The sequence below is a fragment of the Salvia hispanica genome, chromosome 3 (assembly GCF_029641045.1).
Source record: "Salvia hispanica isolate PSC_SH4W2 chromosome 3, Shi_PSC_v1, whole genome shotgun sequence".
Classification (NCBI taxonomy): Eukaryota; Viridiplantae; Streptophyta; class Magnoliopsida; order Lamiales; family Lamiaceae; genus Salvia; species Salvia hispanica.
Window position 1 is genome coordinate 28,292,262 of NC_142694.1, and position 13,113 is coordinate 28,305,374.

Genomic DNA, 13,113 nt, shown 5'->3' on the forward strand with positions numbered 1-13,113 from the left:
ATAATATACTAGAATGCGTAGATTTATTGATAATACTCAAAGCACTTTCTACTGCTTTAATTGAAATAGATGTATTGAATTGATGTACAAGATTTATATTTAAAATAATGGTGAAAGCAAGGTGTTATATTTGAACCACACATATATAAAAATGTTCCTTTATATAGGATGGTGGAGATGAGCATGCTTAGACACTGGGGCGGTGGCGGAATCACAGCATCCATGTCTCTAATTATCCTATTGGCTCCATCAAGTGGATAACGGCCCCTTCTATGCTCACTCTGTCCCATTCAAGAGGTATACATTCTTGAATCGTATTATATTTTAAGAGAAGTTGTTAGGTATAATAAATAGAGAAAAAAAAGTATTTGAATATATTAACAAAGAGAGAGAAAGATTCATTTTCAAATATAGAAAATAAATATTACATCTTGAATGAGATGGAGGGAGTATTTTATTAATCACCGGAACTTATTTTATAAATAAATAAATAAATAAAAATTTAAAGATAATTTAAGGTGAAGGTAATCTTAAAATCTTTGATGTCAGACACTAATCATTTAATTACTAGATCAATTCATATACATAATAAATTAGTTTAAATATCAGGTTAATAGGGTAGATAGTTCGTTTAGTTTAGAATTGTATGACAAAAAATTGATCCAAAATGTGTAGTCTTATCGTATTTTGTTATTTATGTTTTCTACCAAACTATGTAAAGGGAGTATTACTAATTAGTTTTTCTTCTCCGTGAGTAGTGTAAAAAATATATAGGCTTCCATCTTAAAAATATATAGGCTTCCGTCTTCAAATTGAATGGAGAAATATATAGTCTCACTTTTTTATTTTAGATTAATATAAGGGAGTACTTCATAGGAATTTTATTTCTTTTACTAGTAGATAATACATAATTTACATGATAAGGGGTATATGTTTATAGAGAAGTTTTTTCAGCACTTGTATATATATAGGCTGTCACTTATCATTTAATTCTATAGGTATGACACAATAAATACATGCGTGTGATGCATTGCTTACCTTTACACATATGAACAAGTCAAATATATGTATATTCTTTTCCGATCAGCACAAACATATTACATACCCACTTTTATTTTAAACATTCTAGTAAATCGTACAACTTTTTATCAATAATATTTTTATAATCTTCTTAAATCATCGTTCTTGTATTTTATTACTTTATATCACAAATCACATAAATACTGTCCCTATTGGGGTACGCGGTTTATATATGCTCTTTTTGACTTGGATATAGTGCCAAAAATGACAATAAACAAGGGATTGATCCATAATATAGTTGAATCCAAATGTAGGTCAATTGCAATGCCACCACATCACAAATGACAAAAACACCACCACCGCCAAAGAGAGAGAAACTCTAATTCATTCTTTGCTAGCATCTTTTCCATTTCATACATAGCTATCTAATCTTTTAGTAAGTATAACTTTCATTATTAATCATTGTAGTTACACTAATAATGGCCTCAAACATTATTACTACATTTCATTATCTCTCAAATTTATAACCTTATCTTTCTCAATCACACTACAAACTCTACAATGTTCCAATTCTTGGCAAGGTGTAGCATTTAGATGGTAAGGTGGGGGTTGAGTGGGGGTGGGAGAGGGGCAGACAGTTTGTTTTGGGGCACTTTGCACTCATATGCTTACTTGTTTCAACCATTTTCTAACATATCTCTATCACTTTTTGCATTTGGGTAAAATTTTGTTAGGATTGAGTACTTTGTATTGCAATATCTTTGGAGTTGTTGGAGGGGAGTGTTTGGTGGATAATAATATTTTGCATTGCCACTTTTAAGTTGCAAAAGGAAAAGGTTGTTTAATTATTATAACCGCATAAATTCACCCATTTCTATTGGTTGACAGATTGGAAATTAATCATGAGTTTGTCCGTGGCTTTTTTGTGTTGGCCGAATGATGCCACGTTAGTAATATCCATGATTGTCAAAAAGGAAAGAATACAAATTAAAGAATAAAGGAGATTTGACACTTAAACTCTCGCACATGATTAGGCTTTTTTTTACTGAAATTTTAGGTATATACTGTTTTTGGAAAATGAAAGAATCACATCTTCTTATACGTGAATTGCAAGCATGCATGCAAACTGCGTCGACGCATCTGCAATTCGTTTGAATAGATATGTGTTAATTTATTTATTTTTACATTTATTATTTGCTAGGGCCTAGGAATCGAATAAGAATATAAGAAAATAATCAATAAGTCTACGGCCATATATGCCTTCATCTTTACTAATGCATTTAAATAAATCAGTTTGTGTAATTGTGTTATAAATTTGTGGGTAATGGGCCTCGATTGAATTCTATAATCACTGAACAGATTTAGTTTTAAATATGCTATATTATTAAGGCCCATAACCTATTAGAGGACGAATCAAGTCCTGTGCGGTCCGGCCCAACATTCCCCTACAAGACTTCAATTGTGGTTCACACCCACGATAAATCAAATTCTATTTAAACAAGTTTTATATCTTTATTAATCTTTTTCTTTGTCATTGTTGCTCTCGGAGCTTCCATAATGCAAGCTAGGCACCCGTTCCAACAAGATGAGATAAATAAAGAATGCGTGTGGGAGGCGGGTGTGATCCTTCACGCATCATTCCCTGAGTAAACCAATGGGGGCGGTGATGGCCACTCGTGTGGCGTGCTAGTGACCCGGCTATTAGGTATTTAGTTATTCATAGTAGACATTTCTCATTGAGAATATAGAAACAACGGCTAGAGAACTTACTTGTTTCACAATTGGTCGAATTCTACAATGTAAATAAACTATGTTAGAGTTAATTGCTTAGCTGAAATTATGTGTGCAATTAGGTGATTGTTAAATGATTGATTCCTAGCCATTAGATGTTGTTTGAATCCTAGCCGTAGGATCTATCTGTTCTAGCTAAAAGGGGGAATAAGGGAAATTAGGGCTCATTCATTGTAATCGTGACTTTCCCAATTTGATTTCAATACACACGATTTTCGTCTCGCGAATTACACATCTTCTTCTTCCTCCATTCTTTGTCATCTCCGATCAATAATCCAACAAGTGGCGCCGTCTGTGGGAACGGCGGAGGTGGCGACCTGTTATTGAGATTGATTGAGCTTTAGATCGAGAGTGATGGCTTCAAGATTCGAGGCCGAAAAATTTACCGGCAATAACGATTTCATTCTATGGAGGATGAAGGTCCGAGCGATGTTGATTCAACAAGGGTTGGCGGAGGCGTTGAATAAGGATGATCCGACGGTGGTGCTAGACGAGAAAGCCAATGCTAAGTGAGCGGATGTTCTTGCTAAAGCACACAGTGTTGTGGTGTTGAGTCTCGGTGACAAGGTCCTCTGAGAGGTGTCGAAGGAGACCACGGCGTTGGGAATCTTTGAGAAATGCGAAGAGCTGTACATGACAAAATTGCTTGCGAATCGGCTCTTTATGAAGCAGCGATTGTATGTTTATCGGTTTCCAGAGGAGAGGAACATTCAGGAGCAATTGGAAGATTTCAGTAAGGCTTTAGACGATCTTGAGAACATTGACGTCAAGATCGATGATGAAGACAAGGCAATTCTTTTGCTGAACGCCTTGCCAAAAGTGTATGATCAAATGAGAGATGTGATTCTCTTTGGCATGGAAGGGACTGTCACATTGCAACAAGTCCAGTCAGCGCTGAGATCAAAGGAGTTGCAAAGAAATGCGGATACTGCAAATGGACCGACTCCGGAAAGCTTGAGTATAAAGAAATTCAAGGCCAAGAAGGGGTTCAAGAAGGACAAAGAAGCCCTCAAATCTGGTGGCAGTGAGCAGAAGGAGACTCGGGCTTGCCATTGGTGCAAAAAGCCTGGCCATTTGAAGAAAGATTGTTTTGCTTGGAAAGGGAAGCAGGCACAAGAAGGTACAAATCCCAAACCTAGCTCTGATTGCATTGAAGAACAGGAAATTACACTTGCTTTAAATGTTATGGAGAGGGCTTGTGGAGAACCTTAGATTTTAGACTCTGGTTGCAGCCTGCACATGTGTCTGACACTTGATCTATTTGAGGAGTCGGTGGTCTTGGGAAACAATCAAGTGTGTCAGATAGAAGGGATTGGCAAGATCTGTTTCAGATTGGATGATAATACTTCTGCTACTCTAAGCGATGTGAGATATATCCCCAAGGTGAAAAGAAATCTAATATCTCTAAAAATGTTGGAAAGAAAGGGCTGCTCCTTTCACTCATCTGATGGAATCATGGAGGTGAAAAGAAATGGAGTTGTGGTCATGAAGGGCAGGAAAAATGGGAGTCTGTATTACCTTTGTGGATCAGCAGTTAAAATCAGTGATCAAACAAATGTTGTCAAGGCAGATTCAACCGAGCTATGCATATGATGCTGGGGCACCCAGCCATATGGAGTATAAAAGAACTAGTGAAAAGAGAAGTCATCCCAGGTGCTGATGAGGAGCCTATCAAGCCATGTGAGGAATGCATATTAGGGAAGGCTAAGAAACTCCCATATCAGAGAGGTAAGCATACTTCCCAGGCCCCTCTTGACTATATTCATAGTGATTTATGGGGACCTTTCCCTGTGTTGTCTGTTGGAGGAGGGAAGTACTATATGAGCATAATAGATGATTACTCCAGGAAGTTTTGGGTATATATAATAAAAGAAAAATCTGAAGCCTTCTCTAAATTTAAAGATTTGTGTTCTGAGGTGGAGAAAGAGAAGGGTTGTGTGGTGAAGTGCCTTAGAACAGACAATGGCCTAGAGTTCTTGTCAAAAGAGTTTGAGTTGTTTTGTCAAAGGGTATAAAAAGACACAGAACTGTCCCAATGAATCCCCACCAAAATGGGGTTGCAGAGAGTGGTAATAGAACTATTATGAAGAGAGTCAGGTGCATGTTGCTTGCTTCAGGCTTGGAGAAGAAATTTTGGACAGAAGCTGTAGCTACTGCAGTAAAGCTAATCAATAAGTGCCTCTCTTCAAGCATTGATGGGGACACTCCAAACCTTAGATGGTATGGCAGCATATGTGAAGCAAACCAAGCTGGATGCAAGGGCTCTGAGGTGTGTCATGTTGGGCTATCAGCAGGGTGTGAAAGGGTATAGGCTTTGGTGTGTAGAGCCTAGAAATCACAAAATATTGATGAGTAGAGATGTGACTTTTGCAAAGACTGAAATGCCTTTTAAGAAGCAAGAGAAGTCTGATCAGGATTCTCATAAGACTATTCATTTTGAGGTGGAGAGCTTGAGGCAGACTGATGATGAAGGTGAGGAGTCCCAGCCTGTAAATGAAGAGCATGAAGCTGAAGTTGAGAACTCACCAAATCTCAGAAATTACCAGTTAACCAGGGACAGAGGCAGAAGGAAGAATGTGAGACCTCCAAATAGGTATGCTGACTCTGAAATGCTTTATTTTGCACTTTGTGTGGCTGAGGAGATAGAATTCTTAGAACCTGGGTCATACAAGGAGGCAATGAATAGCAGAATAAGAGACAAATGGCTGATGGCAATGATTGATGAAATTGATTTTTTAATCAAGAATGGGACATGGATCCTTGTGGATAAGGTGGAGGGCAGAAAATTAGTCAGTTGCAAGTGGCTTTTCAAGAAGAAAATTGAGTCTGCTGACAATGAGCAAATAATATTCAAGGCAAGATTGGTAGCCCGAGGGTTCACACAAGAGCTTGGTGTTGACTATCATGAAGTATTCTCACTTGTAGTGAAACACACATCAATTAGGATCCTGTTGGCTGTTGTAGCAAAGATGGACTGGGAGCTTGAGCTGTTGGATGTCAAGACTGCATTTTTGCATAGTGATCTGGAGGAAACAATATACATGTCTCAACCTGAAGGTTTTGTCAAGCCAGGAATGGAGAACAAGGTATGCTTACTCAAGAAAAGCTTATATGGCTTCAAACAAGCTAGTACATAATGACATAGAAAATTTGATGACCATGTGTTGAAAAATGGCTTTATAAAATCTAAATATGATGAGTGTGTGTACATAAAGAAGAAGAAGGGGGTTGTTGTTGCCTATTAGCTGTTGTACGTGGATGATATGTTGGTGGCATGGGCATCAAAGCAAGAGGTTCAAAAGGTGAAGGATGACTTGAGCTCAGCTTTTGATATGAAGGATTTAGGTGGAGCCAAGCGGATTTTGGGAATGAATATAGTCAGAAACAGAGAAAGGAAAGAGATTTGGCTAAATCAAAGTGACTACATTTCCAGAGTTATATCTAAGTTCAGGCTGGGAGATTCCAAGGTAGTAGGGACTCCCATGGCTATGCACTTCAGATTATCAGTGGAGCAAGCACCAAAGGATATGGAAGAAAAGCTGGAGATGCAGGTAATTCCCTATGCAAACATTGTTGGAAGTGTGATGTATGTCATGATTGGAACCAGGCCAGATGTGACACATGAAATCAGCACCACTAGCGGGTTCATAAGCAACCATGGCAGAGAATACTAGCTAGCTCTGAGATGGGTTCTCAGGTATATGAAGGGAGCTTGGAAATTAGGAATTATGTTCAAGTTTGATGCAGATAGTAAGGATGATGTTCTAATGGGATTCTGTGATTGTGATTTTGCAGGGAGTGTTGATACTAGAAAGTCTCAATCCAGCTATATTTCACTATGTATGGTGTTGTTGTGAGCTGGAAATCAGGTCTGCAAAGTGTGGTGACTCTATCTACTACAGAGGCTGAATACATTGCTCTAACCTCAGCTGTGAAAGAGTGTTTTTTTGGCTCAAAGGGATGACTGCCGACTTTGGGGTAAAGCAACAGACAATAGCCATAGGATGTGACAAAAATGGAGTGTTGAGTTTGGCAAAACACCAAGTCTTCCATGAGCGTAGTAAGCACATTGATGTGCGGCTACATTTTGTTAGAGAGGAAGTTGAGAAAGGGAGAGTCAAGCTTTTCAAAGTGGATACTGCAGATAACCCTGCAGATATGCTGACCAAACCATTAGCTAAGGAAAAGTTTGAACTCTGCCTTAAGCTAATTGGTATGTGTAGTCAGTGACCTTTTCATCTAAGCAATGAAGGTGGAGATTTATTAGAGTTAATTGCTTAACTGCAATTATGTGTGCAATTAGGTGATTGTTAAATGGTTGATTCCTAGCCATTAGATGGGGTATTAGATATTCTTTGAATCCTAGCCGTAGGATCTATCTGTTCAAGCTAAAAGGGGGAATAAGGGAAATTAGTGCTCATTTATTGTAATCGTGACTTTCCCAATTTGATTTCAATACACACGATTTTCCTCTCGTGAATTACACATCTTCTTCCTCCATTCTTTGTCATCTCTGATCAATAATCCAACAAACTACTTTTGGTACATATGTGACATCTGTAACCCAAATCATACATCATAATGCATAATTACATATTTGATTATAATTATAGGATATATATTTATTAGAATTATAGAGCTTTGAGTGGGGTTAAGTAAACTACATATTTTATTATAATATGGTATTTAGTAAATTATGTGAGGTTAAGTAAATTATTATTATTATTATCTTTATCTAAAAATATACATTAGTGATACTAGCAATCATATATCACATAATTTGTAATTCAGTTTTAAAATTAAAATAAGTGTAGTATATATTAGGTGTTTATGTATATTAGGTATTTATGTATATTACGTGTTGGACTAGGAGTATTTTTGCAATGCCTAAGACATTCTATTTATGTATACGTAAGGTGGGTAGTTCCAATCAATTAAAGTGCATTTTTTATATTATAGTTACTTAAAATTTTATTTAACAATATCAATTATAATGTTTATCTTTGTTTGATACGTGTGTGAATTTTAGAATTAGCAAAAATGAATAGGCGAGAATCATATTCCCATAACCGACTCTAACTTACCTTGTATAAGCTTTAAAGTGTATTTTTTTTTTTATTTAAAGAAAACAAAAGGGAAGCGAGAACTTGGAGTCCGAAGGTAGAACGGTTGTGGAAATAAGTATTATTCTTAAATTGTTTTCTTATTTGTAGTATAGAAGATAGTTATGATATTTGGTATTTTAATTTTGGTACATAATTATATAGGATCAAGATTGAACGGGAAGAGGAGTTAGGGGTTCAGTTAGAATACTTATCGTAATCAGGTGTGTTTAAATTACACTTTTGATTTTACATTTTTTTAGGTGATTGATTGCTATGTGTTAAATTGGAGTGAGTGAATATTTGAATTATATGATGTGAGACTAAAATGGTTATTTGTTATTTGATATTGATTGTGGAATATGATATCAATATGTGATTTGTGTAATGCATATGTTTATCTATAGTATTGAAGTTAAATGATGGAATATATGGATATGTTATTGGTGCAATGAATATATTGATGTATGATATTGGAATTATTTGAATCATGGAATTAAAGAGGATATGTGGCAATCTTGCCCTGGGTCTGATATCAATGGTAATGAAAATAGACATACGGGTCATATTCAATGATAATGGACCTACCGGTCAAAGAATATATGCAAAGAGGGACCTTCGTGGAAAGGTCAAATCAAAGAGTGGCCTTCGTGGAAAGGTCAATATGCAAAGAGGGGCCTCCGTGGAAAGGTCAAAAAGCAAAGAGGGGCCTTCGTGGAAAGGTCAAATAATGAAAAGGGACCTTCTGGTCGTATACAATGGAAATCCCGGGCAGATACCAGGCTTGATGTGTCACAGAATAATAAAAAGAACGGAGAGGCATATGCATATGAATATTAAATTATTTATGATATTTATTATTTCTAGTGATATATTTTAGTGAAAGAATGTGTTTGATATTTGTGTGTGAAATTAAAGGGAAGGTTTATATATACTGAGTTGTGGCTCATATAAACCACTAATATTTTTCAGGATTAAGATTTCAGTGACGTTTTTGGTTGACGTGGGTCGTAGGAACTACACGTATCATCAGGTTCGGTGGCTGACGCATTTTGGCAACCTTCTCCTCCTCATCATTTTTTTGCATGTAGATAAATGTGTAGTATATAGAGTGGTACGGTTTAGAATGTTGAAAATATGTACTTGATAAATGTTGGTTTTTGAACTTATATAATATGTGTGTTTTATTTACATGACGAGTGGATAATTTATTTTAAATTTTGAATTTATTTACTATAAGTAGTTACGTCTAGGGCTGGGGAAAAATATCGAAAAAATGATATATCGCTCGTATCGTATTGATAAGTATCGAAAAATTATTGAATTTTTGGTATATCGTAATTTTCGATACGATATACGATGCGGTATCGTATCGTAAGTTTTCGATACGATAACGATATGAATTTCCTTATATCGCGATATATCGTTTTATATCGAATACATCGAAACATATTGAAATTCAATACATATTGAAATTTAAAATTATAAATATATATAAATCCATTTAATTCATTCATATATTTAGAAAAAATATATATATATATATATAGAGAGAGAGAGAGAGTCCCATTATCCACAAATCCACTCTTAAAGACCGAACCACCGAACCCTACCAAATTAGGGCTTTTAGATCTAGTTTTTTATGGATAAGATATAGAAATTTATAAATTATTTTCGCCTTCATCACGAGCCTATTTTAATTCATCCGAAGGTAAATAAGTCATACTAACATGTTACAAAGATTTAACTTCGTTCCAAAATATATTACTTCATTCTAGTAGATTTTTACTTCATTCTAGTAGGTTTTTACTTCATTACAGTAGGTTTTTACTTCATTCCAGTACGTAAATGTGGTTTCGCCGTCGCGTTCCGTTCTTTCTCTCTACAATATCTATCACCACCGCCATGTCGCTAATATGGTTTAATAAACACATGGAATAATGTAATAAATTATTGGAATGAAGTATGTGTAGAAGCATTTGAAGTCATACTGGAATGAAGTAAAAATCTTATCCAATGAAGTAATAACGTTTCTGAATGAAGTAATAAACTCACTTGAATAAATTGCATTTTTAAATGTTAATCAAGCAAAAACCCACGTCAATGAATTTGAATGAAGCATATGTTGAATCATTTCAAAACCTACTGGAAGCAAGTAAAAACATGTTGTAGTTTCAAGGTATTACGTACAGAATGAAGTAATAAACCTATACAATGAAGTAAAATGGGCTTGTAATGAAGCCGAAAAAATTTTCACAGCAGCACATCTCATCAAAAAAACTAGATCTAATGGCCAAGATTTGGTCTCTAGTTCGGTTTTTAAAATTGGTTCGACATTGATCACAACTCTATATATATGCATTATCCACAAATCCACTCTTAAAGACCGAACCATCGAACCATACCAAATTAGGGTTTTTAGATCTAATTTTTTATGGATGAGATACGCAAATTTATAAATTATTTTCGCCTTCATCACGAGCCTATTTTAATTCATCCGAAGGTAAAGTCATACTAACATATTACGAAGATTTAACTTCATTCCAGAATATGTTACTTCATTCCAGAAGGTTTTTACTTCATTCCAATAGGATTATTACTTCATTCCAGTACGTAAATGCGGTTTCGTCGTCGCGTGCCATTCTTCTCTCTACAATATCTATCACCACCTCAACAGCGCTGATATGGTTTAATAAACACATAGAATAATGTAATAAAGTATTGGAATGAAGTATGTGTAGAACATTTGAAATCCTACTGGAATGAAGTAAAAATCTTATCTAATGAAGTAATAATGTTTCTGAATGAAGTAATAAACCCACTTGAATAAATTGCATTTTAAAATGTTAATCAAGTAAAAACTCAAGTCAATGAATTTGAATGAAGCATATGGTGAATCATTTCAAAACCTACTGGAAGCAAGTAAAAACATGTTGTAGTTTCAAGGTATTACGTACGGAATGAAGTAATATACCTATACAATGAAGTAAAATGGGCTTGTAATGAAGCAGAAAAAATTTACACAGCAGCACATCTCATCAAAAACACTAGATCTAATGGCCCAGATTTAGTCTCTAGTTCGGTCTTTAAAATTGGTTCGACATTGATCACAACTCTATATATATATATATATGAAACCCTAATAAGAACACTATTTATTTTATTATGTTGAAGTTATATTAAATTTTGGTATATATATATATATGAAACCCTAATAAGAACACTATTTATTTTATTATGTTGAAGTTATATTAAATTTTGTGTTATTTTGCAGTTTTGAAATTATATTTTTCAATATACAGGTATTCGATACGATAACGATATTTCGATATATCATATCGATCTTACGATGTATCGAAATATCGATATGATAATGATATTGATATTATCCATATCGAAAGTTCGATATATCGAAATTCGATATATCGAACTTTCGATACGATAACGATATGAAATTCTTTCATATCGATATTTTCAATACGAAACACGATACAACATTTTCGGTACGATATATCGTATCGACCCACCCCTAGTTACGTCCGATAGGATTGGGTGTGACAACCTATGTGCATTGTAAATTCGATGCAGAAATAATTTTGGGTATACAATCCAAACAAAGAAAGTTAGAAAACCTTCTATTAAACCTACATATCATTTTATTTGATAGTAAAAGAATATTTATATGCTCTAAACTTTTTGAACTTATCTCTCTTATTTCTTTATAATCAATAAATATATTTATATGCTCTAAACTTCCATGGGCTTGCATTCTTTTCTCTGCATTACTTCATTAAAATCCACTGTAATTTATTAAACCCGATGATATCTTAATCTAGTTGTTACCTATAAATGGAGCTAGTGGAGTGTGGAAAAAAAAGGTATGTTTTTATAAGTGGAAAAAAGTAAATGTATCGTTTAATTGTGAACACTCCAAAATGGTAAAATATGAACATGGGATTTTTTACTGTTGATAGAGGTGATTAAGGATCGTTTGCCCACCAAGCTTTTTCATAAACTCTAACCGAATTGGGTTGGGCCAAATGATGAAACCCGATCAGGCCAGAAACTCCATATTGCAAATTTTTCATCTTGGGCCTGGCCCATTATGCTATTGATAGTTTTTGGCGACCATGGTCGATCTAAAATTCAATCGTTTTTTAAACTCTTCGACCCAACCTAGCCCAAAATCAAATCGGCAAGGCTTAATTTCCCCATACTGCTTTGTGACAAAGCATTATTTATCATCATTTGTTTTAAGTCCCTCGGGAGTCGAGACTACTAATTCTTGTATTCCAAACTCCACTTGTTAGTAAGAAATCATTACAGAAACTCAATCAAAATATAATCATTATAAATTTAAATTAACCTTTCTCATATTATTCTATTATACCCTTTTATGTATAAATCACCTGCATTCAACTGAACATGTTATTATTACATTGAGAAATACTCGGTACTACTTAAGGCCATCCACAATGCGATGGACGATGCATCGTTCGTCGCATCGTCCGTCCGCCAATGTGGCATCACTGACGATGCGACGGACGATGCACACGCATTTTCTTTTTTCTTTTTGATTTTTTTCAAAAAAATTTTTCTTATTTAAACACCATAATTCTCTACCATTTCAAACACCCCAATTTCACATCTCCTCAATTATTCTCTCTCATCTCTCTCACTATAAAAATGTATCCCGACGGTGACGATTTGAGTGCATCGGATGCTCTTAATCAATCATTCTTCTAAATAAACTAGTCATGTGCCTTCTTTTCGACCTGTAAAAAGAGTGACATGAAACAATTTTGTGTTGCACGTGTAGTGCTAAATGTAAAATGTGAATTAGTAAAATCTATTGATTGAATTTTTAATAACAGAATCTATTTTCCTTGAAAATAATTACGAAATGGAGTACCAAGAAAAGGTTGAAACTTATTTGACCGTTGGAAACAGCTGTATTCTCCGACATCATCTGATGTGGCGTCATATGGCCCTTCCAACAAACCTCCCATTTTCACCAATCCAATTCTTTTATTTATTTATCCTTCGTATCCTTTTTAGGTTTTACAACTTTTTATTCTCTATTACGTGGCTTTTAAAGCTGATTTTATGTATAGTTACATTTATTTAAACCTCTATTTTACTTTTCAAATACATTAGAAGTTTCTAATGTGTAAAAAACACTTACCAATTCATGAACAAA